Source organism: Lepidochelys kempii, chromosome 6, assembly GCF_965140285.1.
Source record: "Lepidochelys kempii isolate rLepKem1 chromosome 6, rLepKem1.hap1, whole genome shotgun sequence".
NCBI lineage: Eukaryota > Metazoa > Chordata > Testudines > Cheloniidae > Lepidochelys > Lepidochelys kempii.
This window is the reverse complement of record NC_136385.1, coordinates 102,259,226-102,266,084: the sequence shown is the minus strand read 5'-3', so window position 1 is coordinate 102,266,084 and position 6,859 is coordinate 102,259,226.

Sequence of the window (6,859 nt, the reverse complement as noted above, 5' to 3'; positions counted from 1 at the left end):
TACCATAGCATGCCAATCTGAGAGGAGGGACCAACTTAAATCAAGGCTGGCAGACACTGTAATCTCTAATGCCCCGGGAGGTCTGGATACTCATAGGGCCATCCTATTGATCCTAGAGAGCTGAAAGGATCTGTCAACCTCTGTATCCACTTCATTAAATATAACAAATACCTGGGTCAAGAAGTCACTAGCCTGCTAATAAGTAGTACTAAAATGAAGGCACTGGAGGAGAGTTGTTGGAGAGCAGGACAAACTTTGGCCATCACCACACAGGGAATTGTAACCGATCTCCTTGACAGCCGGGTCCACCCAGCCCTTATGGAGGTAATGGAACCCTATCTCCCCAGTACCCCTTCCGTGGGCATAAAAAAACAGAGAATCAATAATTTTTTAATAATTTCTCAAGCAATTGTTTTACATTCAGCAAGCCCAGAGGTGCCAGGGCTATGAACTGTCAAGCCTAGAGATGCCAGGGCTCAGCCCTGGCAAGTCCTGGCACAAATTAAGCACTGCCTCCCCCGGCACTCTGATTGGTTCAGATCTTGGAGGCTGACTGGGGGTGACTGGGTGTGAATGAAAAATTTCCTATACAGCTTCAGAAACAACTTCTGAGTATGTCTAGAAATGCCTACACCACACCCTATTTCTAGATATTTCTGGGTTCTTCTAGCTGAGTTGCCCTGTCTTGCTCTCTGTATTTGTGCAGAGACATGGACTATTCTAACTAAAATTGATGTCTTCTTTCACTTTCTTTGGGCCAAACAAAGTCAATTGCTGCAGTATAGAGCATGTGGGTTACACAGAAACAATGTTGTGGGAAGATTATCACACCAGTGGGTTTGATAAATTCACTTGGCTTTGACCTTGTGTCTTCTAATACCACCCAAAATAGGCAATGTGCAGCCTGCAGCATTTAGCTACATAACCATAGCACATTGCACAGAAAAATTATTAGAGAAACTAGAGGAAAGAGAAAAAACATGGAGTTTGTTATTAAAAAGTAAAAGGTAACCCAAAGGAGGGCAAGTAAAAATTGCAACCCTAATGAAGAGTTTCAACAGAAATCACATATAAGCATTAAGCGAACTGGTCTTTTCAAGTGCCACCTATTACATTATACATGGTTGAATAAAGACCCCTACATTATTTCATCAAGACTTTGCTAAAACAACAGAAGCAAATTTGGGCTCAGTAAAATTTGTGCAATTGCACTGAAATCAATAGGATTGCAAAGTGTAAGTCAAAGTGACATTTTTGTAATATTAAATATGTATTCATATTCTGTACTAATACATGTACTGTACTAATGGATCATTTTATTCTTTTTGACTGCACAACTCTTTTTCTTTCAATATAATACAATATACTGCAATAGAACTACATGGAAAAATATAAATAAACTTTAGAAATGCTACACAGTAAAAGTCATTAAAAATCAAGATTATGCAACCACTTTGCACATCGTGGGCCAGATTGTCAAAAGTGCTCAATACCCACAATCAGGGCTCAGCTCCCACTCAGGCAGCTAAATAAAGTGACCAGATTTTTCAAAAGTGTTCCATACCCAGTAGTCCTATTGTTCTTCATGGTTTCAATCAAAGGTACTAGATGCTAAACTCTTGAAAATCTGCCACTCTGTGTATTTTATGATATATATCTTACAATATAGATGGTAGTGCATTAAACTATACATTCAGCCAAAGAGGAATACAAAAATGCAACATGTATGCAATGCAGCAGAGTCAAAGGGACTGTTAGAAACTTCCCTTTTACATTGTCTGACATTTTGTTGCTTTGGCTGTGCAACCCGAAGGTTGCAGTAATGCAGTTTGCATTTAATTTCTTAGGTTTTTAAAAGAAAGTTAAAAAAAATCATTTTGGAGCATAAAGAGATGATGTTCAAGCCTTGCCAGAAATATTCACCTTTTGGCAGAGATCAAAGAGAGAATATATTTGCTCCAAAGTTGGATTCTTTTATGAAGTTAGAAGAAAAAGATATGAGAAAACGAGAGAAATATTTTTCCAGCTTTAACTACAGTGGATGCTAGCAGGATCCTGCTATGATATATATGTGTACATAATATATTTCCCTCCTCTTTCTTTGTGAATTGTACAGCAGTTCTCAAACTGTGGGTCGGACTCCACAGTGGGTCACAACCCCATTTTAATGGGGTCGCCAGGGCTGGCATTTGACTTGCTGGGGTCTGGGGCTGAAGCCGAAGTCTGAACTCACTGCCTAGGGCTGAAGCTGAAGCCCAAGGCCTTCAGCCCTGGGTGACAGGGCTCAGGCTTTGGCTTCAGCCCTAGGCAGCAGGGCTTTGGTTACAGGCCCCCCCGCCCAGGGCTGAAGCCTTCAAGCTCTGCCCCCCACCCCCAGGCAGCAGGCTTGGGCTTCAGCTTTGCCCACCCCAGGGCGGCAGGGCTTGGGTTTCAGTCCCCCTTCCTGGGGTCGTGTAATAATTTTTATTCTCAGAAGGGGGTCGCACTGGAATGAAGTTTCAGAAACCCTGGGATAGACAGATAGAGGGTGAGTGAATGAGCTTGTGAAAAGTTCTAGATTAACACCCCTACAGATTGAAATAATCTATTTACTCACATAACAGGTACAGCTGGGTGGTGTCAAAGCAAAGTTTCCTTACATTCACCTGGCAACGTGCCTCAAACCCTAACCTTCTATGGGTGAGAGGCTAATTCAGTTTCCATGGTCCACTGAGTCCTCCACTTCTCTACTAATGACTTCCAGCAAGGTTGACAGTGAGTGTGACATGGACACTTGGAAACTGAACTAACACAGCCAAACTTGTTTCAACTGGAACATCAAATAGCCAGAATATGGTAATTACTTTCAGTCCTTGCTGACCGAGGCTGGGGACTGAGCTGTCAGACTAGAGGCAAAAAAGGCTCTATAGACCATTATTAATCCCATGACTCATCCAGTTCGCTCACTAAGTACAGCAATTTGAGCACCAGCATTTTATTTCATTGGTCCAGTAGATGATTATTAAAGCTTTCAGCTATCTAACAAAAAATGAAAAAAGCGCAGAAGCTGAGATCATAGTTTGGACATACCAAAATAATGTGGTAATATTGTTTATATACAAACAGGCAGCTTCAATGATAAAATCTCTGCAAACCATTCAGAGGATTTTACTGGAACAAAACAAGGGGACTGCAAAAGATGTCCAGATTTCATCCAACTTGATAGAAAGCATCCCTATTACTTGGTTTGCCAGGGGCATAATAAACAGATCAGCAACAGGATCTGCTGTTTTGTCTATAATAGCTAAAAAAAAAAAAAATTAAGCAGTCCATAGCAACATTCATGTAAAAAACCATGGTAATGGTTTTCAGATGGGGACTGGATGGCTCAGGGGCACAGATTATGGGAAGTCTTTCATCTCTAAATTTACCACAACATTCATATTGAAATCTGTTTTTTAAAACATTACTGTGCCCTCCAATGCATTTTAAGCCAGTGATAAGTGCCATTAAAGGTATTCGTTCATACTGATCTAAGGAAGAATAAAAGGGACAATGTCTATTTCATGTTATAAAGCACTAGAGGGACCCAACCTGTAAATTTCCCCTCTGTGTCTGAATCTCTAATGCCCCACTATATATATATATTTATTGATTGATTGATTGATTGATTGGGGATTGGATCTGGGGTTTCATTCTGTTAGAAAGATAGTGGCCATTACAAAATTTAGATCCTGATTTGGAACTTTCCAAAAGTTCTTGGATGTTTGGATCCAAGTGTATTGTTCAGATTCATCATTACAGCACAGTCCATTTGTAGGAAATTCTCATGCATGTGTTTATATCTAATGTACAATGATAGATGCTGTTGGGCTAAGAATAGTTCTCTCCATTCTTGTCTGCCTGTTAATATGCAAATGTCCTGTTGAATTTCCCCATAGTGTGCCCTTAGGGTGGTTTGTGGAAGACAGCTGCAAGCACTTGGTTTACTGTCAGCTCCTGGCTGGCCTAAGTCAGGCTCTAGTGGGTTTAGTTATTAGCTGTTCTGTTTTCATAGGCACTGGAGAGTTGTTTGATTGTGCACGAAGGAAATGGTTTTATGGCTGACCTCCCTATGAACAAACACAGAAAGGGTACAATCACACTAGGATGGTTGGCTCCTTAAAAAATATGAACAACTCTTTTTCCAGTATTCAGAGTAACAGCCGTGTTAGTCCGTATTCGCAAAAAGAAAAGGAGTACTTGTGGCACCTTAGAGACTAACCAATTTATTAGAGCATAAGCTTTCGTGAGCTACAGCTCACTTCATCAGATGCATATCGTGGAAACTGCAGCAGACTTTATATATACACAGAGAATATGAACCAATACCTCCTCCCACCCCACTGTCCTGCTGGTAATAGCTTATCTAAAGTGATCATCAGGTGGGCCATTTCCAGCACAAATCCAGGTTTTCTCACCCTCCACCCCCGCACACAAATTCACTCTCCTGCTGGTGATAGCTCATCCAAAGTGACAACTCTTTACACAATGTGCATGACAATCAAGTTGGGCTATTTCCTGCACAAATCCAGGTTTTCTCACATCCCCCCCACCCCCATACACACACAAACTCACTCTCCTGCTGGTAATAGCTCATCCAAACTGACCACTCTTCAAGTTAAAATCCAAGTTAAACCAGAACATCGGGGGGGGGGGGGGGTAGGAAAAAACAAGAGGAAACAGGCTACCTTGCATAATGACTTAGCCACTCCCAGTCTCTATTTAAGCCTAAATTAATAGTATCCAATTTGCAAATGAATTCCAATTCAGCAGTTTCTCGCTGGAGTCTGGATTTGAAGTTTTTTTGTTTTAAGATAGCAACCTTCATGTCTGTGATTGCGTGACCAGAGAGATTGAAGTGTTCTCCGACTGGTTTATGAATGTTATAATTCTTGACATCTGATTTTCCAGTATGGTGGTTTGAAATAACCACAGTAGCTTCCTGCACTGTGGTTCTTATTAGGCTAATTTTCAGACTTGGAAGCTTGAAGTTAGATACCTGTCACTGATAGTTGCAGCTGGTCAGGAACTTTTTGATTAAATGGTTTTTCATTGGAAAATGCCAATATGACAAAAACTGGAAAATTTCACAGGAAGAGTTCAGAAACTTTCTCAGGTCCAGGATGGAATTTGTGGTCAAAATGAACAAGCATACTAGAATACTAGCCAATAGCCTTGTGGTCAAGGCACTCACCTATGCTAAAGGAGACCCAGCTTCAAATCCCTATTGTACCTGATTCAGAGGTGGGACTTCAACACAGGTCTCCCACATCCCAGTTGAGTGCCTTAAACACCAAGCTATTTACTATTCTTAGGGCTCATGTTTTTCATGAACATTTTCACTCAAAATTCACTCAATGCAGCCCTTCTGAAAAATCAAGGCACTTATTTAGCTGCCTGAGTTATGAATTAGGAGACTAATTAGTGCAAATTGTGATGTTAGTTTTGTGATGTGGAAGCTAGCAAGTGAACTGAGACCATTAACTCATGCACAATGGTGCTATAAATAGTATTTACGTAGGCTGCCAAACACCCACTTGTTGATAATTTTTGGTAACTACTAATGGGTCAGATTTGAATCAGTGATGTAGAGGTGATAGGCTCTGTATCCCATCCCTTATTTCAGACAGTTTAAGTTATTTAAAGTAAGGTAATTACTTTGGGATCTATTTCAGTGCTCCATTACACTAGTTTTTATTCTGTTGGCACTTCATTAATTTCAATAGAGTGACCTTGGTGTCAAACATTTGTAATGAAGTGGAGAATCAGGCCCACAGACTATAATGAGGAGCTAGAAAACACCTTGCTATATTCTAAAATATTGGAAATGTCATCGTTACATTTCAAGGGTCTGATCCTGCAATCTTCAATCACCCAAATACTACTTATTCAAGCCTCTAGACCCACTGACTTCAGCTTCAGACTGGGGCCTCATGAGTTCTCACAAACTAGGCTGGGTTGTATCTGGCTTGGATGGAGAAAATGCTAGGGTTCTATTGGAACTAGAATTAGTGATTTATCAGGTGAACCATGCCCTTCAGAACCAACACCTCCACTTGGTGCAGTGGGCCAAAATGCAATTGGCGATACCATCTTTAAGATGGGACGTACAACCAAGCTGCTGCTTCTACTTCACTTACCACTTTGGATCTCCTCTCAAACATTCCTCCCCAGCACCCACTCGTCTCTCTGCAGGGATTCTTTTGGAGCAGGCTCTGAAACAACCTTTCCCTTTCTCAAGCTCCAGCACAGATCTCCCCTGTGAGCATATTGCTTACTCTACCCCCACCAAGACCCCCTCTTGTAGTCTTCACTAAGAATCTATCAACCCAGTTTTCCTGCCCATTGGTTTCTACCATTAACACCTTTTTCCTTTTAAATATTTTTCTTTTTTTAAAGAAAAAGAAAGCTATAATAAAAAATTAAATGAAACCACAAAACCCCATTAGGGGTAACACTCAGTCTGACCTAGATCTACGGAATCAAAGAAAATTCAGAGCTAATAATGAATCTGCTTTGTTCAGCTACCAGTCATGTCTAAGTATCACAACTCATGGGGCACCAGTCCGTAAGTGCCTTTCTGCAGCAACAGAACAAAATTATTGTTGGCTTATCAGCAGAGGCCACTGAGTTAGTTTTCCTAAATAGTGATGGAGTTTTAACATTTAGAAATATAGACTCTGGAGAAAATTTGCCTCATGGTTATAACAACTTTAAAATAGGTCAAGATCTAGACTGAAATATTCATGTCCTATTAACTGAAAGTGAAGCCAACCGGATTTATCACAAAACCTGAATGGAAATGTATGTTTATAACCCACTGGACTGAGAATTTGCA